The sequence below is a fragment of the Oncorhynchus mykiss genome, chromosome 5 (genome assembly GCF_013265735.2).
Source record: "Oncorhynchus mykiss isolate Arlee chromosome 5, USDA_OmykA_1.1, whole genome shotgun sequence".
In the NCBI taxonomy this organism is placed as follows: Eukaryota; Metazoa; Chordata; class Actinopteri; order Salmoniformes; family Salmonidae; genus Oncorhynchus; species Oncorhynchus mykiss.
Window position 1 is genome coordinate 99,186,414 of NC_048569.1, and position 27,195 is coordinate 99,213,608.

Below are 27,195 nucleotides of genomic sequence, written 5' to 3' on the forward strand. Positions count from 1 at the left end.
AAGAGAAACAAATCTTTCCTACTGATGAGTCAACAGGGTCAATAGAAGGTAGGCTCTGAGGGTCAGGTCTTTCCTACTGATGAGTCAACAGGGTCAATAGAAGGTAGGCTCTGAGGGTCAGGTCTTTCCTACTGATGAGTCAACAGGGTCAACAGAAGGTAGGCTCTGAGGGTCAGGTCTTTCCTACTGATGAGTCAACAGGGTCAATAGAAGGTAGGCTCTGAGGGTCAGGTCTTTCCTACTGATGAGTCAACAGGGTCAACAGAAGGTAGGCTCTGAGGGTCAGGTCTTTCCTACTGATGAGTCAACAGGGTCAATAGAAGGTAGGCTCTGAGGGTCAGGTCTTTCCTACTGATGAGTCAACAGGGTCAACAGAAGGTAGGCTCTGAGGGTCAGGTCTTTCCTACTGATGAGTCAACAGGGTCAATAGAAGGTAGGCTCTGAGGGTCAGGTCTTTCCTACTGATGAGTCAACAGGGTCAACAGAAGGTAGGCTCTGATGGTCAGGTCTTTCCTACTGATGAGTCAACAGGGTCAATAGAAGGTAGGCTCTGAGGGTCAGGTCTTTCCTACTGATGAGTCAGCAGGGTCAACAGAAGGTAGGCTCTGAGGGTCTTGACAGGTTCCTGAATAACAGAGCAACACCTAAGGGAATGGCATCTAAAACAATTGCAAAATCTTTAGGTGTTACAGGGATCTTGTAAAGTGATAAGAATTCCTTATAACTGAGTAAAAGAGCCTCTGCATTTACCAGTTGGCTCACCAATAGGATATTATTTAGAAACCAATATTCCAAAAACAAAGAAGTATTTTTATACACTATATCCCAATTATTCCATATATAATATCTGTGTGGAGAAAATGTATGTTTATAAATTAAGGACCATGACAAGGATCCTTCTGATATATGGTAATGGTTATGCCTAAATATGTAAGTTCTTCTTTTACTGGAATACCGTAATATGAAGGTGTTACACAATCTTTGACAGCTATGAGTTCACATTTATTAATGTTAAGATATAGACCAAACGCTTTGGAAAAGGATCAAATTCACACATTGATCGATATGTGAATTTGGTTAGCGTCTTTCAGAAAAAGTGTTGAGCTCCGACCTGTACATCACCGACCGTCATGACTTCGTATTTTTCCGAGTTCCCAGTTCTTTGAAACGCGGCATTAACCAGCTACAAAAAGACACTTCCGGTTGTAGCTGTACACCGTCTAGTCACGACCAGAGAGGAAGAGGAAGACAGAGAGGCCCAACTCCGGGGAAAATATGTCTCCGTCCAGCAGGCGGCGGTTTTTCGTTGTTGCGCCTACCAGGCAAAGAGTTTTTGTATGGAGGTAAATGAGAAAGTATCGAATTTGGTCAACAACAAAACAATTAATGGCTCATTTGCTACGTGAAGTTTATTTGATCTAATAGAAGGTTCGTAATGCTTAAGTTGTAACGAGAGTGTACTGATTTGAAGAAGAAAAAAAGTATATTGGTTCTTTCGAGATGGCAATGCATATTCAAGACATGAGGCTAGTAAGCATATTACCTCTCTCTACCCGTTGAATACAGGCGGGTGACGTCAACAACCCTCATCGACTATTCATTTATTAGATTGCCCGCCATGTTGCCTATCTGGACTTCCATTGTTTAGTGCGGAGATAGATGTATCTTGTCAGTATATCCATCATCTTCGTCGACAACAGGGTCGTCATAGTTGTACTCCCAGGAACAACATCTGAAATATTTTAGCGTTTTCTTTTTATGTATCAGTTGTTAATTCTGTGGAAATAAATTTTGATAACTTAAAAAAACGTAACGTTATACAAATGTAGCTATTTGTTGCTAGCTATAAAGTCCCCTTTTGCCCGTGTTTAAAATAGTCGTGCTCATGTTGCTATGGTGATAACGCTTGTTGTTAAACGACGCGTACCTAGCTAACGTTAGCTTTTCTTTACAAGAATGATAACCTAGCGCTAGCGGTGCTTTATCTTCATTATTTTATTAATGTAGGTAATACAAAATTACTTGCTAAAACTGTTTGAAATGTTTTACGATGAGCTTTTTATTTAGGTAGCTAATTAGATGGGTATCAGTGAACTGTTAGCGATGTGAACTGCTAACGTAGACAGACATTTACTCGTGTGGTTGTTAATTGTGACATCCAACAAAACTAGAAAAGTAGTTTAGTCAGTTGACATAGTTGTCTAGCTACATTTAGACTAAATTGCTTGCTACCGTAATATCATTGGTTCTCCTACCGGAAGATGGCGTAATTTCCCCACAATGCTTTGTCCAGGATGTGTAACCGTCAGAAATGGAAATAGAGTGGAAACATGTTTGTTCTATTAATTAGATTTGTTTATCTCTAACAAATGTCGCACAATATTCATCCTCTATAACTGCCACGAAGGCATCTGTGGGGAGAGGATGGTTTCAGGGCAATTCCATGTTAACAGAATGATGCAGATGACAGATTTTTCACTTTAAAATGTATGCCAAACAAAAAAATAATGATTGCAAAGTTAAATCAACCATTCAACTCTGTTCACAAGGATGACTTTTTAACATACATTTTTAAAGTGAAACATCCTAGTCTCCGCATCATTCTGTTACCATGGAATTTTGTCTTTCATATTATTTTCCATGGCTGGCCTCATCCTTCCACGTCCAACTAGGAGATCAGTACAGTAAGTATGACACAGTTTGAGATAAACTGATTTAAAATTAGGCTTGCCTGTCAAGCAATCAGTTAACCAACTCTGTGTGATAACGCACTGACTGTATCAAATACAACGGGTGTGTTTAGTGTGAAATCCTTACTAACGAGCTCTTCCCAACAATGCAAATAATAAGACATTACTAAATTACACAGAAATTGCGTTATATACAGGGAGTGCCAGTACCAGATCAATGTGCTGAGGTATAAGTTGGAAGTTTACATACACCTTAGCCAAATACATTTCATCGCAGTTTTTCCACAATTCCTGACATTTATTCCTGGTAAAAATTCCCTGTCTTAGGTCAGTTAGGATCACTACTTTATTTTAAGAATAATAGTCGAGAGAATTATTTATTTCAGCTTTTATTTCTTTCATCACATTCCCAGTGGGTCAGAAGGTTAAATACACTCAATTAGTATTTGGGAGCGTTGCCTTTAAATTGTTTAACTTGGGTCAAACATTTTGGGTAGCCTTCCACAAGCTTCCCACAATAATTTGGGTGAATTTTCAGCTACTGACAGAGCTGGTGTAACTGAGTCAGGTTTGTAGGCCTTCTTGCTAGCACACGCTTTTTCAGTTCTGCCCACAAATTTTCAAAAGGATTGAGATCAGGGCTTTGTGATGGCCACTCCAATACCTTGACTTTGTTGTCCTTAAGCCATTTTGCCACAACTTTGGAAGTGTGCTTGGGGTCATTTTCTATTTGGAAGACTTGTGACCAAGCTTTAACTTCCTGACTGATGTCTTTTGTTGCTTTAAAATATCCACATAATTTTCCCTCCCTCATGATGCCATCTATATTGTGAAGTGCACCAGTCCCTCCTGTAGCAAAGCACCCCCACAACATGATGCTGAAACCCCCATGCTTCACGGTTGGGATGGTGTTCTTCGGCTTGCAAGCCTCCCCCTTTTTCCTCCAAACATAACGATGTTCATTATGGCCAAACAGTTATATTTTTGTTTCATCAGACCAGAGGACATTTCTCCAAAAAGTACCATCTTTGTCCCCATGTGCAGTTGCAAACCGTAGTCTGGCTTTTTTTATGGAGGTTTTGGAGCAGTGGCTTCTTCCTTTCTGAGCGGCCTTTCAGGTTATGTCGATATAGAACTCGTTTTTACTGTGGATATAGATACTTTTGTACCTGTTTCCTCCAGCATCTTCACAAGGTCCTTTGCTGTTGTTCTGGGATTGATTTGTACCTTTCGCACCAAAGTACGTTCATCTCTAGGAGACAGAACGGGTCTCCTTCCTGAGCAGTATGACGGCTGCGTGGGCCCATGATGTTTATACTTGCGTACTATTGTTTGTACAGATGAACGTGGTACCTTCGGGCATTTGGATATTGCTCCCAAGGATGAACTAGACTTGTGGAGGTGTACAATTTTTTTTTTTTTTTCTTGGCTGAGTTTGAAGGTGAGGCCTTGAAATACATCCACAGGTACACCTCCAATTGACTCAAATGATGTCAATTAGCCTATCAGAAGCTTCTAAAGCCATGGCATCATTTTCTGGATTTTTTCCAAGCTGTTTAAAGGCACAATCAACTTAGTGTATGTAAACTTCTGACCCACAGGAATTGTGATACAGTGAATTATAAGGTATTTGAGGTAGATATGTACATGAAGGCAGGGTAAAGTGACTCGTCATCAGCATCAGTGTGTATTATATGCATGTGTGAATTGGATATGTGTTTTTTTTTAAACTGATGACCTTTCGGTTACTGGCCCAATGCTCTAACCACTAGGCTGCCTGACGCCCGTGTGTGTGTGTGTGGCGTCGCTTTGTGTGTGATGTGTGTGCGTGGACAAAACATTAAGAGCACCTTCAGAATATTGAGTTGCCCTCAGATCAGCCTCAATTTGTCAAGGGGATGGACTCCTACAAGGTGTTCAATCAATAAATCAAATGTATTTATAAAGCCCTTCTGACATCAGCTGATGTCACAAAGTGCTGTACAGAAACCTAAAACGCCAATCAGCAAACAATGCGGGTGTAGAAACAAAAAGTTGAAAGCGTTCCACAAGGATAGTGGCCCATGTTGACTCCACTGCTTCCCACAGGTGTCAAGTTGCCTGGATGTCCTTTGGATGGTGGACCATTTTTTTGATACACACAGGAAACTTGAGAATGAAAACCCAGCAACGTTGCAGTTCTTGACACAGTTCCCCTTTTCTTTTTTATGTAGTGGCGCAGCCAGTCCACAAGGTGGCGCAGTGCCCCTTTACATTCTTTGTGGAGGACTGTGCCTGATATAGAGATCATGGATGACAGGGAGCTCGGCCCCAATGATTTACTGGGCCTTCCGCACGGCACCACCCTCTTTGCGATCAAGGGTGGTAACAGTTGCCATACCAGGTGTTGATGCAGCCAGACAAGATTCTCTCAATGGGGCAGCTGTAGAAACTTTTTGAGGATCTGAGGGCCCATGCCAAATGGGGGCGAAGAGGCACCGTTGTGCTCTCTTCACGACTGTGCGGTGGTGTGGACCATGTTAAGTCCTTAGCGTCGCCAAGGAAAGTGAACACAAAGTGAACACGCTCCACATTTCCTGTAGTCTACTCCTTGGTCATACTGATGTTGAGGGAGAGGTTGTCCTGGCACCACACGCCATGTCTCCTGCCTCCCTATAGGCTGTCTCATCGCCGTCGGTGATCAGGCCTACCACCGTCGTGCCGTCAGGAAACTTGATGATGGTGTTGGAGTCGTGCGTGGCCACACGACGTCGTGGGTGAACGGGGAGTACGAGAGGGTGTATGCCAGCGCGATCGTAGACTAGCTCAGAAGCACATTGACACACTAGTGAATATGTTCACAGTGGCCCATATTCATAAAGTGTAGGAGTACTGAGCTGGCCCATATTCACAAAGTGTAGGAGTACTGAGCTGGCCCATATTCACAAAGTGTAGGAGTACTGAGCTGGCCCATATTCACAAAGTGTAGGAGTACTGAGCTGGCCCATATTCACAAAGTGTAGGAGTACTGAGCTGGCCCATATTCACAAAGTGTAGGAGTACTGAGCTGGCCCATATTCACAAAGTGTAGGAGTACTGAGCTGGCCCATATTCACAAAGTGTAGGAGTACTGAGCTGGCCCATATTCACAAAGTGTAGGAGTACTGAGCTGGCCCATATTCACAAAGTGTAGGAGTACTGAGCTGGCCCATATTCACAAAGTGTAGGAGTACTGAGCTGGCCCATATTCATAAAGTGTAGGAGTACTGAGCTGGCCCATATTCACAAAGTGTAGGAGTACTGAGCTGGCCCATATTCATAAAGTGTAGGAGTACTGAGCTGGCCCATATTCATAAAGTGTAGGAGTACTGAGCTGGCCCATATTCACAAAGTGTAGGAGTACTGAGCTGGCCCATATTCATAAAGTGTAGGAGTACTGAGCTGGCCCATATTCACAAAGTGTAGGAGTACTGAGCTGGCCCATATTCACAAAGTGTAGGAGTACTGAGCTGGCCCATATTCACAAAGTGTAGGAGTACTGAGCTGGCCCATATTCACAAAGTGTAGGAGTACTGAGCTGGCCCATATTCACAAAGTGTAGGAGTACTGAGCTGGCCCATATTCACAAAGTGTAGGAGTACTGAGCTGGCCCATATTCACAAAGTGTAGGAGTACTGAGCTGGCCCATATTCACAAAGTGTAGGAGTACTGAGCTGGCCCATATTCACAAAGTGTAGGAGTACTGAGCTGGCCCATATTCACAAAGTGTAGGAGTACTGAGCTGGCCCATATTCACAAAGTGTAGGAGTACTGAGCTGGCCCATATTCACAAAGTGTAGGAGTACTGAGCTGGCCCATATTCACAAAGTGTAGGAGTACTGAGCTGGCCCATATTCACAAAGTGTAGGAGTACTGAGCTGGCCCATATTCACAAAGTGTAGGAGTACTGAGCTGGCCCATATTCACAAAGTGTAGGAGTACTGAGCTGGCCCATATTCACAAAGTGTAGGAGTACTGAGCTGGCCCATATTCACAAAGTGTAGGAGTACTGAGCTGCGATCAAGTCGGCATTTTAGTTCATAATGAATAGGACTGAGGCACCCCATATTTAGGTCAGAACTTCTACTTTGAGGCGCCTTGTGACCTCAGACCAATATAATTTTCTAAAACAAGTTTATTTGCTCCACTGTCATGGTATAAGCAGCATTTTTGTATTACTGACTGTGTAACGATTTCTTCTTGCCTATAGCTGTACGTGATTCTTTATGTGAGGAATATTGATCTGCTTTAGTTTAGTGCAGGCAACAACAGATGTTTCCATTGATAGTACTGTGAGACAGCAGGTGTCTGAGATGGTCTTTCTCTTCCCAGACCTGACTGAAATGAAGGTCCTGCTCTGTTCTGCTTGGCTGGAGACCACATGGATCTAGCGACCACAACTTGGCCTGGCTAGCACAGCTGTTAGTTTTAGTTTAGTGATTCAGTTTGGAGAGGACACACAGCCCTACAAAACCATACATTCTGTAAAGTCGCTGGGAGTCATTGATCCTGTCAATGTCAACAGCTCTAGTTCTGATTAGTCAGTGATGATTCACTGTTTTGAACACAAAGGCTATCTTCAGTGTTATGTTAGCAGGTACTTTGACCCAATCAGAATGAAATTACAAATTTTAATTGAATGCCTTGAACTGTGTAACCTCTGGGCCATAAAGCAGATTACATTCACTACACTAGCATCTCTTATTTATGATCCCAACAATGGGCCATTTTTTTAAATCAAATCCGGTCCTGTGACTTCTGCCTTATTTTTACTCCCTCTGCTATAATCTTAATTTTTCTCCCTCTGCCATAATCTTAATTTGTCTCCCTCTGCCATAGTAAACCCAAGGATAAATGCTCCCCTGTGTGAGGCACAGATTTTTAAAGAAAAATGTTTTTTTTAAATCTCTCCCCAATTTCAAATCTTGTCTCATCGCTGCAACTGCCCAACGTCTCAGTAGGTGAAGGTTGAGTCATGTGTTCTCCGAAACCGTGCTTCTTAACACCCGCCCGCTTAACCAGGAAGCCAGCCGCACCAATGTCGGAGGAAACACTGTTCAACTGACGACTGAGGTCAGCCTGCAGGTACCCGGCCCGCCACAAGGAGCCGCTAGAGCGCGATGAACCAAGTAAAGCCCCCCCCGGCCAAACCCTCCCCTATCCCAGACGACACTGGGCCAACTGTGTGCCGCCCTATGGGACTCCCGATCACGGCCGGTTGTGATACAGCCTGGGATCGAACCCGGGTCTGTAGTGACGCCTCTAGCACTGCGATGCAGTGCCTTAGGCCGCTGCGTCTACCCGGGAGTCCCGAGGAAGGATTCTTGATCTATCTAATGTTTGAAAGCGATCTGATGTTCCAAACATATTGTTCATCATGTCTGCTGCAGAGGGACAAGAGAGTCACGAGAAAGCAAAGCTTGATCAGTCATGGAAATAAGTGATGAAAACTTGTTTATCTCAGCAGCTAAAAACAAGATGGAGAACAAGGCAGAGTGAGAAAAATCTGAGCTTTGGCAGAGTTACAGCCGACCAGCACTAGCTCATCTTAACTACGTTTTCAGAGAGACAATCAATACTTGATGTCAAACAATTGATATATCGTCACAAATAATATATACTGTATCAACTTCCCCCATCACTAGATATTACCTGCTCTTCCTATTCAGCCTTCAAATGTCATAGCTTAGCAGCTTTCCAAATGCAAGGGTTGATATAACTTTGGTGTATAGTGACGGAGATGATGGCTTCCAGACTGTGTTTGTAAAAAGGGATTTTTTTTTTTGTCAGCTGAGCTCTGTCGCCACCATGCTGATGACGGCAGGGTAAAAATAGCCTCCCCAACTCTATTTGTCCTCTCAAGTCAAAAGCAAGACTAACAATTATGTCTAAGCACTGAATGTATGAAAGACACGTACTTTATAATGGACCATCTTGAATAATTGAACATTGTCGTGATAGGCCTTCATTTGTAATTCTTCAGGCTAACAGATGTAATGATCTATAAGCATGGCCTTAAAATGAACGTTTTGGTCCTCCCGACCACTGTGGAGTCATTTAACCAAAAGATCACAGTCGAGACAAATGTTCAACATCCCCTTAAGGGTGGGAGGTTACCGTGGTAACGCCACTCTTCGGACCGATACGCCTGAAAGATGGCGGAAGTGGATGATGAGTTCAAATCAAGCAACGCGTCAAGTAAAGTTGGTGAAGACGAATGTTCTGAATGGACAACAGTAGCATCGAAAACTGAAACGCAAAGGAAATTGTATGTGTATGTGGAAGGATTCTTGTATGAATGATACGTGTATGAATGATAATGAATCACTTGTTGGGATTAGTTTGTTGAGTAAAGATGCATATGTGGGAGACCCGTTTTGAGGTGTCGAATGATGAAGTATGCGCTGGGAAAAGTAGAGTCTGTCAGAGTGACCAGGAGTGGTCTTCAGTTTGATTTAAAAAATAAATAAAAAACATGATTTTTTTTGCTTGGTTATTTTTTGGGGGTATTTTGTTCCATTTTTGGGAATCCTGTTTCTATCCCGCACAGTAGGTGGCGATCGTCCATATACCACAGAAGAAGGTAACGCGACTCGAGTCTGACTAGTAGCATTGTCTTCCCTAACAGGTGAAACTCAAAACAACCTTGTGAACAAAACATTTGTTAATAGCCAAGAAACACAAGGACAAAGTTTTATTTCAAATAAATTAGACCAACTTTTTTTATGCCTGTACACAGCACTTCTAAAAATGAATGTTTTACTCCGCTCTTAAGGTGCGTACAACCCCCAGCCAGGCAGTGTTGCAGTGCGAAGCAGGATAGGCTATAGGATTGGTAGTTCTTTGACTTTGTGCGATTTAACTTACCAGCTATGAAACAAAACAGAAATACTGTAGCATTTATTTTACTATAAATGTCATCATACTTAACTTTTTATTCACAAATGCGAGTGAAATGCTCGCACCGTGGAGCCCTGACCACCCACAACGTGGTTGGTGAAATAGACATTTTACCCACCAATTCCAAAATCTACCCGCATTTGACAGGTGTTCGTTTTAGGCCCTGTCTATAAGGTCAGTTCAGTGTCCTCCTGCACAGTTGTACCGTAAACTGTTTACCTATGTTAGTGTCCTGTACCCTAAACCCTTGTACCCTAAACCCTTGTACCCTGCATCCTTAACCTGCGTTTGATCACTGTCTTACATCCCTCTGTTTCCCTCAGGAGGAGCTGTTTTCCTTCCTGGCAGAGTGATATGACTCAAGTGTTGCTCTCCTGAGCCGTTATCAGCTGCTGTTCTACCAGAAAGATGGCTCTGTGGAGATGGTAAGCGTTAGGCAAGATAATCACATGACCCATGGGAGTAGGCAGGCCAGGGGCTGAATGTGGGGAGGATACTGATACCAGAGGATGTTTTGAAGATTGTGAGCACCAAAAGTGTCTTTTTGCCTTTTCTACTTGCCCTTTTTTAAATCTCGACTACATATTGTCATCTAAATATTTATTGTCTGAGCTTCAGTCCTGTAGGATTTATAAACTGTGCAAAGTTTAACTCTGAAGTTACTTTAAAGAGTAACTGAAGGAAAACCTCCTCTAGTGGAAAACGACCTGTGACATTAGTCACATTTGTTCTAATGTCAAAATTTACTATAAACTGTAAATAGGATCATTTTCAGTCTCATCCAACATTTTGATTTGCAAGATTATTAGGAAAAGGAAGGGTACCTTTTAACAGTTTTCCTTGGCTTGGGTTTGTTTCAATCTTGCCTACAGTCGACACCCATGTAATCATCAATTCTGAGCACAGTTGCAAGCGACCAGATCGTAATGCCCATGATCAATTTGGTTTGACATTCAATATCGCTTTGGGGATAGTTAAGGACCATCAGTAAATTACGAAATGTACAGGGGGACAATATTTTTTTTACATGTCAATAGTTCCACATTTCAATGACTTCAAAACCAACTATAAATAGTAGCAATTAATATACAATTATTGAAAACTTTTAAGAACTAAAATATGTGCAACGTAAAAAGTATTGTCACATTTTACATTGTGTAATTTATTGACGATCCCTAACTAGCTCCAGTGCAAGGCTATCCAAGGTCAAACCAACTGTGCCACGGTCGCACACCAGCCGGCTGAAGCTAATTGGGGAAAGAAGTTGACTAGCTAGACAATGTAGCAGGGTCCAGGGAACAAACCAGGGTATCACGTCCAGATTACATGTAAACACCCTGTCGTTGTCCCTTCAACTTGATGTTGATGTTTACATGTTGCAACACTGACGCTGAAGGGACAACGTCAGGGCGTTTACATGTTGCAACACTGACGCTGAAGGGACAACGTCAGGGCGTTTACATGTTGCAACACTGACGCTGAAGGGACAACGTCAGGGCGTTTACATGTTGCAACACTGACGCTGAAGGGACAACGTCAGGGCGTTTACATGTTGCAACACTGACGCTGAAGGGACAACGTCAGGGCGTTTACATGTTGCAACACTGACGCTGAAGGGACAACGTCAGGGCGTTTACATGTTGCAACACTGACGCTGAAGGGACAACGTCAGGGCGTTTACATGTTGCAACACTGACGCTGAAGGGACAACGTCAGGGCGTTTACATGTTGCAACACTGACGCTGAAGGGACAACGTCAGGGCGTTTACATGTTGCAACACTGACGCTGAAGGGACAACGTCAGGGCGTTTACATGTTGCAACACTGACGCTGAAGGGACAACGTCAGGGCGTTTACATGTTGCAACACTGACGCTGAAGGGACAACGTCAGGGCGTTTACATGTTGCAACACTGACGCTGAAGGGACAACGTCAGGGCGTTTACATGTTGCAACACTGACGCTGAAGGGACAACGTCAGGGCGTTTACATGTTGCAACACTGACGCTGAAGGGACAACGTCAGGGCGTTTACATGTTGCAACACTGACGCTGAAGGGACAACGTCAGGGCGTTTACATGTTGCAACACTGACGCTGAAGGGACAACGTCAGGGCGTTTACATGTTGCAACACTGACGCTGAAGGGACAACGTCAGGGTGTTTACATGTAACATGCAAAGTGCATGTTCGTTGTTTACAAGAGATCCCCATTTTGATAGATTCCTCTGAGAACTTGTGGCTCAATAATGTCTAGAATTGAAGAATGAAACAAGTCTGTATTTTTCCTCAGTGAATGCTCATGCCTTGTGTTACTTTTTTTGGGGGAATTTGCTAGAAATGTGATTTTATTTTCTTTCCAGTTTGATGTGAAAAACCAGCGCACCTTGTTGAGGAGGACCAAATGCCATGACCTTCACCAGGAGGACCTCTTTGTGGGGGAACCGTGTGAATGTGTTCTCCTGCCAACTCAATCTGATTGTATATTGGGGACCAGTATACAGGAAACAAGCTCGGCAGCAAGAAAGAGAGGTATGTGTGGTTCAATGATTCCTATCTAAAAGGCTGGGAAAGATCATTGATAGCATGCTGTTTTACTTTCCATCTATTTGTGTGTGTGTGTGTGTGTGTGTGTGTGTGTGTGTGTGTGTGTGTGTGTGTGTGTTCTCTCTGCTCCTCTGATAGATGGGACAGACCATGAGAACACATTGATTTGACCTCTAACCTTCTCACTCAGGGGCTGCAGTTGTCATGAGACAGATGGATCATTCATACGCACTGTACAGTTCAGTTCGGAGGTTCATGTTTTCTAGTGCTGATTGACACAGAAATTAATATGCTTTCTTCAATGTCTTTAAATCAAGTTATACGTCTCAAAGATCCGTTAAAATGACAGTGCATTCTGAAAGTATTTAGACACCTTGACTTTTTCTACATTTTGTTACGTTACAGACTTATTATAAAATGGATTAATAAAACATTTTCCTCATCAATCTACACACAATACCCCCTAATGACATCACAATACCCCCTAATGACATCACAATACCCCCTAATGACATCACAATACCCCAGAATGACATCACAATACCCCAGGATGACATCACAATACCCCAGGATGACATCACAATACCCCAGAATGACATCACAATATCCCATAATGACAAAGCGGAAACAGGTTTAGACATTTCTGCAAATGCATAAAAAACAGATACCTTATTTACATTAATATTCCGACCCTTTGCTATGAGACTTGAAATTAAGCTCAGGTGCATCCTGTTTCCATTGACTATCATTAAGATGTTTCTACAACTTGATTGGAGTCCACCTGTGGTAAATTCAATTGATTGGACATGATTTGGAAAGGTCCCACAGTTGACAGTGTATGTTGGAACAAAAACCAAGCCATGAGGTTGAAGGAATTGCCTGTAGGACTCTGAGACAGGATTGTGTTGAGACACAGATCTGGGGAAGGGTACCAAAACATTTCTGCAGCATTGAAGGTCCCCAAGAACACAATGGCCTCCATCATTCTTAAATGGAAGAAGTTTGGAACCACCAAGACTCTTCCTAGAGCTGGCTGCCCGGTCCAAACTGAGCAACCGGGGGAGAAGGGCCTTGGTCAGGGAGGTGACCAAGAACCCGATGATCACTCTGACAGAGCTCCAGAGTTCCTCTGTGGAGATGGGAGAACCTTCCAGAAGGACAACCATCTCTGCAGCACTCCACCAATCAGGCCTTTATGGTAGAGTGGCCAGATAGAAGCCACTCCTCAGTAAAAAGGCACATGACAGCCAGCTTGGAGTTTGCCAAAAGGCAATTAAAGGACTCTCAGACCATGAGGAACAAGATTCTCTGGTCTGATGAAATATAACTATTTGGCCTGAATGCCAAGCGTCACGTATATAGGAAACCTGGCACCATCCCTACGGTGAAGCATGATGGTGGCAGCAAAGTACAGAGATCCTTGATGAACACCTGCTCAGGACCTCAGACTGGGGTGACGGTTCACCTTCCAACAGGACAATGACCCTAAACACACAGCCAAGACAACGCAGGAGTGGCTTCAGGACAAGTCTCTGAATGTCCTTGAGTGGCCCAGCCAGAGCCCGTACTTGAACCCAATGGATCAACTCTGGAGAGACCTGAAAATAGCTGTGCAGCAACGCTCCCCATCCAACCTGACAGAGCTTGAGAGGATCTGCAGAGAAGAATGGGAGAAACAGCCAATGCAGGTGTGCCAAGCTTGTGGCGTCATACCCAAGAAGACTCAAGGCTGTAGTTGCTGTTAAAGGTGCTTCAACAAAGTACTAAGTAAAGAGTCTGAATACTCATGTTAATATATATATATATATATATATATATATATATATATATATTGTTTTTATAAAGTTGCAAAAATGTCTAAAAACCCGTTTTTGCTTCGTCATTATGGGGTATTGTGATGTCATTATGGGGTATTGTGATGTCATTATGGGGTATTGTGATGTCATTATGGGGTATTGTGATGTCATTATGGGGTATTGTGATGTCATTATGGGGTATTGTGTGTAGATTGATGAGGGAGAAAAACAATTTAATACATTTTAGAATAAGGCTGTAACGTAACAAAATGTGAAAAAAAGTCAAGGGGTCTGAATACTTTCCGAAGGTACTGTATAATCAGAGTCAATGTATTCAGTTAGTCACCTGTTGAGATAAGTCTCACATCTTCAAATGCTGAATATCTCACATCTTCAAATGCTGAATATCTCACATCTTCAAATGCTGAATATCTCACATCTTTAAATGCTGAATATCTCACATTTGAATATCTCACATCTTTAAATGCTGAATATCTCCTAACTTAAATCCTCATGTCTTTTGAGGCACCAGTGTGTCAATCCTAAGTATCATCATTTAAAAAATCCCCATCAAAATCCGTCAGTTGAAGCTAGCGATATCTAAATCTACCTCATCCGCCTATGTCGGCCTTCCCCATCTGTGGTGGGAGGCGGCCGAGCTACAGCTGTGTTTGTCCGACCATAAGACATCACGAACATCTGTACTCTCACTAAAATGTCTGTAGGTAACCCATATTAATGAATGGTAGTTTGGAGGTAGTTTTTGTGCCAACAAAAATAAGGGGTTAAATATGTCCAAAAAAAAAACTAGTATTTCCTGTTGCTTTCTTATTTCTCCTCGATAGAACAGACAATTCAAAACCTTATGATACATTTTTGGGATGTCTTTTTTTTGTCATTTAGTAGTAAAGGCCAAATTCAATATTTTATAACATTTTTGTATATTTATTTTTGATTCCTAAAATATTAAATTTATTAGCAAAATTATCCATGTTATGACCATCTTAAAAAAAATCTATGTTAGGTTCGTAGAACCCCCCCCTCCAATGCCTTAGACTGTTAGAGGTTAATTTGGATGAGCGGAGGTCATCTGTTGCTTTGTGCAGGGTTGCTTAGACAGAAATACTCACGACTAGAGCTATTCATTCTGCTTTCAACCAGCCGTCTGTCATCATGACACTGCTTCGCTATGACATTCAGAGCTGCTTCCTGCTTCTGTATTGTATTGTCCGATGAGCCTTTAATGAACCCTGCAGGGTCTGCTGCTGAATATTCATGAACTGTGTGTCACAGGATGTGCCCCAAAATGTCACCCTATTGCATTTCTAGTGCACTACTTTTGACCAGGGCCCTGTTCAGAAGTAGGGCACGATAAAGGGAATAGGGGACCATTTTGGAGACAGACACCGTGTGTTCAGAGTGGTGTTCTCTTTCGTCTGATTGGAATGACTCACGCTTCTATAGCTTCACATGCCTTTCTCTGCTCTGTTCTACTCTGTGATGAATACCAAACACCTCAGCCCACAGTATTCGTCTCACCCACTAGACTAACACTCTGTCGCTCTCTGTCTTTCTGGTCTGTCTCTCATTGTCATACGTAAGGCTGTGTTAGTGATTTATTGTGACCACCATTTTATGACGCTGTATGGAAGTGGCAACCGATTGTAGTTCATCAGTGTCAGTACTAGAGACATATACAATGGCGTCTGGAATTATTGCATTCATTGATAAAGATGAGAATTACTGTATAAAAATGATGGTCAGATGACATGAAAATAGTGGGTTTGGCCTTTGAAAGAACAATGCATATGTCCGGGGGGGGAAAAATAACTAATCCTACTATAAAATATGGAGGTGATCTTTGATGTTATGGGTAGTCCTTGACTGGGGCAGGAGCTCATCAGATCTTAGTATCAGCACCTCAACATGTTCTGTTTGTGCTCGTGTTCCTCTTTCTATAGATTATTAGCTCTAAAGTGGTGAAGTGAAATGAAAAAAATGACTTGTTTCAAAAAAAAAAAAAAAAAAAAAACAGAAATTAGTGCATGTATGTATTCACTCTGCTATGAAGCCCCTAAATAAGATCTGGTGCTACCAATTACCTTCGGAAGTCACATAATTAGTTTTTGCACACAGGTGGACTTTATGTAAGTATCACATGATCTCAGTATATATACATACACCTGTTCTGAAAGGCCCCAGAGTCTGCAACACCACTAAGCAAGGGGCACCACCAAGCAAGCGGCACCATGAAGACCAAGGTGCGCTCCAAAACAGGGTCAGGGACAAAGTTGTGGAGAAGTACAGATGAGGGTTGGGTTCTAAAAAAAAATATCTGAAACTTTGAACATCCCACGGAGCACCATTAAAGTATTGTACGTATAAACATTACCGGCGCCAAGATAAAGTGACTAAGGGGGCAGTTGAAATCGCAAAACATTTTTGGGTTCCTCCATTGGAATGATTGTATTATGCTTATAAACTCAGCAAAAAAAGAAATGTCCCCTTTTTTCAGGACCCTGTTTTTCAAAGATAATTCTCAAATAATAACTTCACAGACCTTCATTGTAAAGGGTTTAAACACTGTTTCCCGTGCTTGTTCAATGAACCATAAACAATTGATGAACATGCACCTGTGGAACGGTCGTTAAGACACTAGGCAACTAAGGTCACAGTTATGAAAACTGAGGACACTAAAGAGGCCTTTCTACTGAATCTGAAAAACACCAAAAGAAAGATGCCCAGAGTCCCTGCTCATCTTTGTGAACATGCCTTAGGCATGCTGCAAGGAGGCATGAGGACTGCAGATGCGGTCAGGACAATAAATGGTAATGGACGTACTGTGAGACACCTAAGACAGCTCTACAGGGAGATCGTCTCCTTAGTTTTGTTGACCTTGAGTGTGAGGTTATTTTCCTGACACCACACTCCGAGGGCCCTCACCTCCTCCCTGTAGGCAGCTTCATTAAATAGTACCGACAAAACTATTTAAATATATTTTTATTTGAATTTAATGTAATGGACATACACAAAATAGTCCAAATTGGTGGAGTGAAATGAAAAAAATAACTTGTTTCAAAAAATTCTAATAAATAAAAACTGTAAAGTGGTGTGTATATGTATTCACTCTGCTATGAAGCCCCTAAATAAGATCTGGTGCAACCAATTACCTCCAGAAGTCACATAATTAGTTAATTGCACACAGGTGGACTTTATGTAAGTATCACATGATCTCAGTATATATATACACCTGTTCTGAAAGGCCCCAGAGTCTGCAACACCACCAAGCAAGGGGCACCACCAAGCAAACGGCACCATGAAGACCAAGGAGCTCTCCAAACAGGTCAGGGACAAAGTTGTAGAGAAGTACAGGTCAGGGTTGGGTTATAAAACAATATCAGAAACTTTGAACATCCCACCGAGCACCATTAAATCTATTATTAAAAAATTGAAAATATGGCACCACAACCTGCGAAGAGAGGGCCGCCCACCAAAACTCACGGACCAGGTAAGGACTGCATTTATCCAAAAGGCAACAAAGAGACCAAAGATAACCCTGAAGGATTTGCAAAGCTCCACAGTGGAGATTGGATTATCTGTCCATAGGACACTCCACAGAGCTGGGCTTTACGGAAGAGTGTCCAGAAAAAAGCCATCGCTTAAAGAAAAATATAAGCGAACACGTTTGGTGTTCACCAAGAGGCATGTGTTTAATTCGTAATACTTGACAACCTGCCCACAGTGGGCCTCCTATTTGTAGTACAGGACGAGAGTAAAGAGGATTCCTCAAATTCTTTGGGTCTCTTCAATGCCTGAGAGGATTAGGCTATGAGACTAATCTAATTTGGTGTGATGATAGGCATCAACCCACTCATGCAAACAAATCAAATAAATTCTGATTGTTTACCTTTCCTCTCATTTTGACTAACAGGTTTACAGATGTATTTCATGTGTTGCCCACCTGCTATTGTCCTGATTCTAGTTTGATTATAATCTGTGAATGATGTGTCCCTCTCCTGGTTCTAGAGAGTGATTATAATCTGAGAATGATGTGTCCCTCTACTGGTTCTAGAGAGTGATTATAATCTGAGAATGATGTGTCCCTCTACTGGTTCTAGAGAGTGATTATAATCTGAGAATGATGTGTCCCTCTCCTGGTTCTAGAGAGGGATTATAATCTCAGAATGATGTGTCCCTCTCCTGATTCTAGAGAGGGATTATAATCTCAAAATGATGTGTCCCTCTCCTGATTCTAGAGAGGGATTATAATCTCAGAATGATGTGTCCCTCTCCTGGTTCTAGAGAGGGATTATAATCTGAGAATGATGTGTCCCTCCTGGTTCTAGAGAGGGATTATAATCTGAGAATGATGTGTCCCTCTCCTGGTTCTAGAGAGGGATTATAATCTCAGAATGATGTGTCCCTCTCCTGATTCTAGAGAGGGATTATAATCTCAAAATGATGTGTCCCTCTCCTGGTTCTAGAGAGGGATTATAATCTGAGAATGATGTGTCCCTCTCCTGGTTCTAGAGAAGGATTATAATCTCAGAATGATGTGTCCCTCTCCTGGTTCTAGAGAGGGATTATAATCTGAGAATGATGTGTCCCTCTCCTGGTTCTAGAGAGGGATTATAATCTGAGAATGATGTGTCCCTCTACTGGTTCTAGAGAGGGATTATAATCTCAAAATGATGTGTCCCTCTCCTGATTCTAGAGAGGGATTATAATCTGAGAATGATGTGTCCCTCTACTGGTTCTAGAGAGGGATTATAATCTGAGAATGATGTGTCCCTCTCCTGGTTCTAGAGAGGGATTATAATCTGAGAATGACGTGTCCCTCTCCTGGTTCTAGAGAGGGATTATAATCTGAGAATGATGTGTCCCTCTACTGGTTCTAGAGAGTGATTATAATCTGAGAATGATGTGTCCCTCTCCTGGTTCTAGAGAGGGATTATAATCTCAGAATGATGTGTCCCTCTCCTGGTTCTAGAGAGGGATTATAATCTCAGAATGATGTGTCCCTCTCCTGATTCTAGAGAGGGATTATAATCTCAGAATGATGTGTCCCTCTCCTGGTTCTAGAGAGTGATTATAATCTCAGAATGATGTGTCCCTCTCCTGATTCTAGAGAGGGATTATAATCTGAGAATGATGTGTCCCTCTCCTGGTTCTAGAGAGGGATTATAATCTCAGAATGATGTGTCCCTCTCCTGGTTCTAGAGAGTGATTATAATCTCAGAATGATGTGTCCCTCTCCTGGTTCTAGAGAGGGATTATAATCTGAGAATGACGTGTCCCTCTCCTGGTTCTAGAGAGGGATTATAATCTCAGAATGATGTGTCCCTCTCCTGATTCTAGAGAGGGATTATAATCTCAGAATGATGTGTCCCTCTCCTGGTTCTAGAGAGTGATTATAATCTCAGAATGATGTGTCCCTCTCCTGATTCTAGAGAGGGATTATAATCTCAGAATGATGTGTCCCTCTCCTGATTCTAGAGAGGGATTATAATCTCAGAATGATGTGTCCCTCTCCTGGTTCTAGAGAGTGATTATAATCTCAGAATGATGTGTCCCTCTCCTGATTCTAGAGAGTGATTATAATCTGAGAATGATGTGTCCCTCTCCTGGTTCTAGAGAGGGATTATAATCTCAGAATGATGTCTCCCTGTTCTTTTGTTTTTTTTGTCACCTTAAACATTCTTGTAATATAGAAAGTACTCACTCTCTGTTTCATGGATCTAATTTTAATTATGTATGCTTAGGCTACAGGGTGGGCCATTTGAATGACAAATAGTTAGTTTTTTTCAGACCAGCTTTTCAGGCTTCTTCTGTGTTATTCTAAATGTGAAGGAAGAGGATCCCTCATTTGCACACCTGGAAGCTGAGCTGTAGCTTGTTATGAGGACAGGACAGACAGTTGAATAAACCAAGGTCACCTTTATATTTCTGCAGCGGTCAGCTGACTTCTGGAGAGCAACAAAAGAGGCCCGCTCTGATAGTGCCACCTGTAACACGAGCACATTACCCAGAATGCCTCTCCAAAGTATTTTCCATGAAGTGTGCAGAATAAAACCGTAATGTCGTTGCCTTGTGGAATCCCCGGGCGTCTTTTGTCCTCTGTAGTGTGTTATTGGGGAGGTGTCCCAAATGGCACCCTATTCCTTTATAGTGCACTTCTTTTGATCAGGGATCATAGTGCACTGGTCAAAAGTAGTGCACTATTTAGAGAATAGGTTGCTATTTGGGACGCGCCCTGGGTTTGTCCTGGGAATGATCCAGCAGTCAACGCCTGACTTCATCTGATCACTCATTAACTCTGTGTGTTTATGGGTTTCTTACAGGAAGCAGGCGGCAGACTTTTACACTGAACATCAGACAAAGTCTTTCTTCAAGTGAGTCCTTCCTGTGTAAATGATTAGCCTGTCTTCTCTCTGTGTGAGCAGAGCGGCCAGGGGCATGTTTCAAGGAGGCTCCAAGGGCCGTCTAACCAGTAACCACCACAATCATTTAGCAGTCTCTCTATGTGACATTTATTGCGCTGACATCGTGGTGACATTTTGAACAGTCTTGACAGGGGAAAAGGACCTCTTAAATCAAGAGAATTAGAAGTAGTTTAAATTAATCCACAAATTTTCTTTGAATATGGTCACCGAAATCTCTGTGGTGTATTCTTACCCTTTTCAAATGTCACCTTCAATGACATATTCCTCACCATCTGAGCAGAAATAGTTCCTCAGTAGTTTATTTGCACTGTAGTAGAGATTCCAGTAAAGGTTATGTTGCTAAATGTTCTTATTCTCTCTTACATCCAGAGCTGACAATTTATTGGAGCTTTTTCATGCTTGGTTTTTCAGCCACCTGGAAGCAATTTATGATCTCTGGGCCTGGGGTTGCCATGGAGTTGATGGGTGAAGAGGCAGTGTCAGTATGAAGAACGATTAGATAGATCTAGGCCCCACTGACTGGGATGTGGCACGGAAAGAGGCCCGACCAAGCCTCAGAGCCCAGGTTGGCACAGATCACACCAGAAATGCTGGACATGGGTCTGACTCACTGGCTTCAGCAGCAAGAGTAAGTCATTCTAGTAGAGAGAACAGGAGAGGGCCTAGTACCGAGCCCTTGGGGACAGCAGTAGAGCGAACAGCAGATGCTCTAATACTGATCCTTGGGGGACACCAGTAATGAGAACAGGTGAGGGCCTAGTACAGAGCCCTGGGGTACACCAGTAGTGAGAAAAGGAGAGGGCCTAGTACAGAGCCCTGGGGTACACCAGTAGTGAGAAAAGGAGAGGGCCTAGTACAGAGCCCCGGGGTACACCAGTAATGAGTAATGTTTTGTTATATTGTTTAGGAACTGGAATTTTTTGTTTTTTTGTTTAGGAACTGGACTTGATGATTGAGTTGGAGGCGTGCATGGCCATGCAGTCATGGGTGAACAGGGAGTACAGGAGAGGGCTCAGAGCGCACCCTTGTGGGGCCCCAGTGCTGAGGATCTGCGGGATGGAGATGTTGTTACCTACCCTCAACACCTGGGGGCAGCCCGTCAGGAAGTCCAGGACCCAGTTCCACAGGGTGGGGTCAATACCCAGGGTCTCGAGCTTAATGACTAGTTTGGAGGGTACTATGTTGTTAAATGCTGAGCTGTAGTCGATGAACAGCATTCTCAGATAGGTATTCCTCTTGTCCAGATGGGATTGTGCAGTGTCATTGCGATTGCGTCGTCTGTGGACCTATTGGGGCGGTAAGCAAATTGGAGTGGGTCTAGGGTGTCCGGTAGGGTGGAGGTGATATGGTCCTTGACTAGTCTCTCAAAGCACTTCATGATGACGGAAGTGAGTGCTACGGGGCGGTAGTCGATTAGCTCAGTTACCTTAGCTTTCTTGGGAACAGGGACAATGGTGGCCCTCTTGAAGCATGTGGGAACAGCAGACTGGGATAAGGATTGATGATAATTGATAACATGATAATTCAGTTCAGTAATAGACACATGAAGAGACCCAGCTTACTGTGTATTTCTAAGAAGAGAAGGAAACGTATTTAGAATGCTGCTGTTGCTCAAAAACATCACATTTTGAGTTGAATTATTGAAGGACGAGGTTACATACAGGTTACATACAGTTTACATACATACAGGTTACATACATACAGGTTACATACATATTGCGAGGGTTCACACGTTTAAATGTTTGGCAGTCGGCATTTCATTGTAAGGAATTCTAGGTCAGGTGAACAAAAGGACTTGAGTTCCTGTATGTTATGATCACACCACGTCTCGTTAATCATAAGGCATACACCCCCGCCCTTCTCCTTACCAGAGATGTTTGTTTCTGCTGCCGCGATGCGTGAAGAAACCAGGTGGCTGTACCGACTCCGATAGTGTGTCTCCAGTGAGCCATGCGTGAAGAAACCAGGTGGCTGCACCGACTCCGATAGCGTGTCTCCAGTGAGCCATGCGTGAAGAAACCAGGTGGCTGCACCGACTCCGATAGCGTGTCTCCAGTGAGCCATGCGTGAAGAAACCAGGTGGCTGTACCGACTCCGATAGCGTGTCTCCAGTGAGCCATGCGTGAAGAAACCAGGTGGCTGTACCGACTCCGATAGCGTGTCTCCAGTGAGCCATGCGTGAAGAAACCAGGTGGCTGTACCGACTCCGATAGCGTGTCTCCAGTGAGCCATGCGTGAAGAAACCAGGTGGCTGCACCGACTCAGATAGCGTGTCTCCAGTGAGCCATGCGTGAAGAAACCAGGTGGCTGCACCGACTCCGATAGCGTGTCTCCAGTGAGCCATGCGTGAAGAAACCAGGTGGCTGTACCGACTCCGATAGCGTGTCTCCAGTGAGCCATGCGTGAAGAAACCAGGTGGCTGTACCGACTCCGATAGCGTGTCTCCAGTGAGCCATGCGTGAAGAAACCAGGTGGCTGTACCGACTCCGATAGCGTGTCTCCAGTGAGCCATGCGTGAAGAAACCAGGTGGCTGCACCGACTCCGATAGCGTGTCTCCAGTGAGCCATGCGTGAAGAAACCAGGTGGCTGCACCGACTCCGATAGCGTGTCTCCAGTGAGCCATGCGTGAAGAAACCAGGTGGCTGCACCGACTCCGATAGCGTGTCTCCAGTGAGCCATGCGTGAAGAAACCAGGAGGCTGCACCGACTCCGATAGCGTGTCTCCAGTGAGCCATGCGTGAAGAAACCAGGTGGCTGCACCGACTCCGATAGCGTGTCTCCAGTGAGCCATGCGTGAAGAAACCAGGTGGCTGCACCGACTCCGATAGCGTGTCTCCAGTGAGCCATGCGTGAAGAAACCAGGTGGCTGCACCGACTCCGATAGCGTGTCTCCAGTGAGCCATGCGTGAAGAAACCAGGTGGCTGCACCGACTCCGATAGCGTGTCTCCAGTGAGCCATGCGTGAAGAAACCAGGTGGCTGCACCGACTCCGATAGCGTGTCTCCAGTGAGCCATGTTGCGACAGGGGAGTAATAAAAAAACAATACTTAATTTCCACCATAGTTTGCAAATAAATTCAAAATCCTACGATGTGATTTTCTGGATTTTCTTTTCTCATTTTGTCTGTCATAGTTGAAGTGTACCTATGATGAAAATTACAGGCCTCTCTCATCTTTTTAAGTGGGAGAACTTGCACAGTTGGTGGCTGACTAAATACTTTTTTTTGCCCCACTGTATGTGTTTTGAATGAATCATCACATTAGAAAGCGCTGTCCATTTTAGTTGTGTTAGATGAAACGACATCCACAATGACCATGTTTCCCACTCAGTTTCAACCTGCTGTTGAACTTCTTTCTTCAAATTGATCAATCACAGTGAGGTGAGTTTTAAAAGCATGATACTGTTTTGATGATGTGTTTTGATGTGATCTTCTATTTCATTTGCATTCAGGTTGAAACTGAATAACAGATAACTGATGCAAGCAGTAGAATCTGATTTAAAAAAAACACAGATAAAAAACCACCTTATTGAACAACAGGGTCTGTGAAGCAACACAAACACAGGCCCAGACACATGCATACACACACATGATAACATACGCACCATACACACATGTACACATGGATTTTGTGTTGTAGATATGTGGTAGTAGAGTAGGGGCCTGAGGGCTCACACTTAGTGTGGTGTGAAATCTGTTATAAATGTATTGTAAAAAAAAAAATTTAATGGTATAATTACCTTCATTTTGCCGGATCCCAGGAAGAGTAGCTGCTGCCTTGGCAGGAACTAATGGGGATCCATAATAAACCCCAGGAAGAGTAGCTGCTGCCTTGGCAGGAACTAATGGGGATCCATAATAAACCCCAGGAAGAGTAGCTGCTGCCTTGGCAGGAACTAATGGGGATCCATAATAAACCCCAGGAAGAGTAGCTGCTGCCTTGGCAGGAACTAATGGGGATCCATAATAAACCCCAGGAAGAGTAGCTGCTGCCTTGGCAGGAACTAATGGGGATCTATAATAAATCCCAGGAAGAGTAGCTGCTGCCTTGGCAGGAACTAATGGGGATCCATAATAAACCCCAGGAAGAGTAGCTTCTGCCTTGGCAGGAACTAATGGGGATCCATAATAAACCCCAGGAAGAGTAGCTGCTGCCTTGGCAGGAACTAATAGGGATCCATAATAAACCCCAGGAAGAGTAGCTGCTGCCTTGGCAGGAACTAATAGGGATCCATAATAAACCCCAGGAAGAGTAGCTGCTGCCTTGGCAGGAACAAATGGGGATCCATAATAAACCCCAGGAAGAGTAGCTGCTGCCTTGGCAGGAACTAATGGGGATCCGTAATAAATCCCAGGAGGAGTAGCTGCTGCCTTGGCAGGAACTAATGGGCATCCATAATAAACCCCAGGAAGAGTAGCTGCTGCCTTGGCAGGAACTAATGGGGATCCATAATAAACCCCAGGAAGAGTAGCTGCTGCCTTGGCAGGAACTAATGGGGATCCATAATAAACCCCAGGAAGAGTAGCTGCTGCCTTGGCAGGAACTAATGGGGATCTATAATAAATCCCAGGAAGAGTAGCTGCTGCCTTGGCAGGAACTAATGGGGATCCATAATAAACCCCAGGAAGAGCAGCTTCTGCCTTGGCAGGAACTAATGGGGATCCATAATAAACCCCAGGAAGAGTAGCTGCTGCCTTGGCAGGAACTAATGGGGATCCATAATAAACCCCAGGAAGAGTAGCTGCTGCTTTGTCAGGAACTAATGGGGATCCATAATAAATACAAATACAAATGTCAGTGGTTAGAGGGACAATAGAGCCCTGGGTACTGAGTACCAGGCCATTAGATAGAGCCCTGGGTACTGAGTACCAGGCCATTAGATAGAGCCCTGGGTACCAGGCCATTAGATAGAGCCCTGGGTACTGAGTACCAGGCCATTAGGTAGAGCCCTGTGTACTGAGTACCAGGCCATTAGGTAGAGCCCTGGGTACTGAGTACCAGGCCATTAGGTAGAGCCCTGGGTACTGAGTACCAGGCCATTAGGTAGAGCCCTGGGTACTGAATGCCAGGCCATTAGATAGAGCCCTGGGTACTGAGTGCCAGGCCATTAGATAGAGCCCTGGGTACTGAGTGCCAGGCCATTAGATAGAGCCCTGGGTACTGAGTGCCAGACCAATAGATAGAGCCCTGGGTACTGAGTGCCAGACCAATAGATAGAGCCCTGGGTACTGAGTGCCAGACCAATAGATAGAGCCCTGGGTACTGAGTGCCAGGCCATTAGATAGAGCCCTGGGTACTGGGTACCAGGCCATTAGGTAGAGCCCTGGGTACCAGGCCATTAGATAGAGCCCTGGGTACTGGGTACCAGGCCATTAGGTAGAGCCCTGGGTACCAGGCCATTAGGTAGAGCCCTGGGTACTGGGTACCAGGCCATTCGGTAGAGCCCTGGGTACTGAGTGCCAGACCAATAGATAGAGCCCTGGGTACTGAGTGCCAGACCAATAGATAGAGCCCTGGGTACTGAGTGCCAGACCAATAGATAGAGCCCTGGGTACTGGGTACCAGGCCATTAAATAGAGCCCTGGGTACTGAGTGCCAGGCCATTAGATGGAGCCCTGGGTACCAGGCCATTAGATATAGCCATGACTACCAGGCCATTAGATGGAGCCCTGGGTACTGAGTGCCGGGCCATATATGGAGCGTAACAGAGTAGAATAGAATGGAGCGGAACAGAGTAGAATAGAATGGAGCATAACAGAGTAGAATAGAATGGAGCATAACAGAGTAGAATAGAATGGAGCGTAACAGAGTAGAATAGAATGGAGCGGAACAGAGTAGAATAGAATGGAGCGTAACAGAGTAGAATAGAATGGAGCGTAACAGAGTAGAATAGAATGGAGCGTAACAGAGTAGAATAGAATGGAGCGTAACAGAGTAGAATAGAATGGAGCGTAACAGAGTAGAATAGAATGGAGCGTAACAGAGTAGAATAGAATGGAGCGTAACAGAGTAGAATAGAATGGAGCGTAACAGAGTAGAATAGAATGGAGCGTAACAGAGTAGAATAGAATGGAGCGTAACAGAGTAGAATAGAATGGAGCGTAACAGAGTAGAATAGAATGGAGCGTAACAGAGTAGAATAGAATGGAGCGTAACAGAGTAGAATAGAATGGAGCGGAACAGTAGAATAGAATGGAGCGTAACAGAGTAGAATAGAATGGAGCGGAACAGAGTAGAATAGAATGGAGCGGAACAGAGTAGAATAGAATGGAGCGTAACAGAGTAGAATAGAATGGAGCGGAACAGAGTAGAATAGACTGGAGCAGAACAGAGTAGAATAGAATGGAGCAGAACAGAGTAGAATAGACTGGAGCAGAACAGAGTAGAATAGAATGGACTAGAACAGAGTAGAATAGAATGGAGCAGAACAGAGTAGAATAGAATGGAGCAGAACAGAGTAGAATAGAATGGAGCGGAACAGTAGAATAGAATGGAGCAGAACAGAGTAGAATAGAATGGAGCGTAACAGTAGAATAGAATGGATCGTAACAGTAGAATGGAGCAGAACAGAGTAGAATAGAATGGAACAGAACACAGTAGAATAGAATGTAGCGGAACGTTAGAAACTTCGTTAGAAACTTCGTTGGAAATACAAAGTTGCCAATGTCTTTACAATTGATACAAATAAGCTCCGTTTAAAACCGAGATTACTGCATTAAAATACAAATACTCCAGGCTATAGGACTTTATTTAAATTAGATGTTCAATTACATTTCATTTTCAATTGAGTTCTATTTTGCTACT

The 27,195-nt window shown here is 43.6% G+C and overlaps 1 long non-coding RNA gene across 1 annotated transcript; it reads left to right on the forward strand.

The window, feature by feature from the left end:
• The first annotated feature begins 9,926 nt into the window (after positions 1–9,926).
• On the forward strand, positions 9,927–21,394 carry LOC110523045. Its single transcript, XR_005051595.1, has 4 exons — positions 9,927–10,033; positions 11,969–12,137; positions 20,290–20,340; positions 20,803–21,394. It is a non-coding gene; the product is annotated as an uncharacterized LOC110523045 (long non-coding RNA).
• The last annotated feature ends 5,801 nt before the right edge of the window (positions 21,395–27,195 follow it).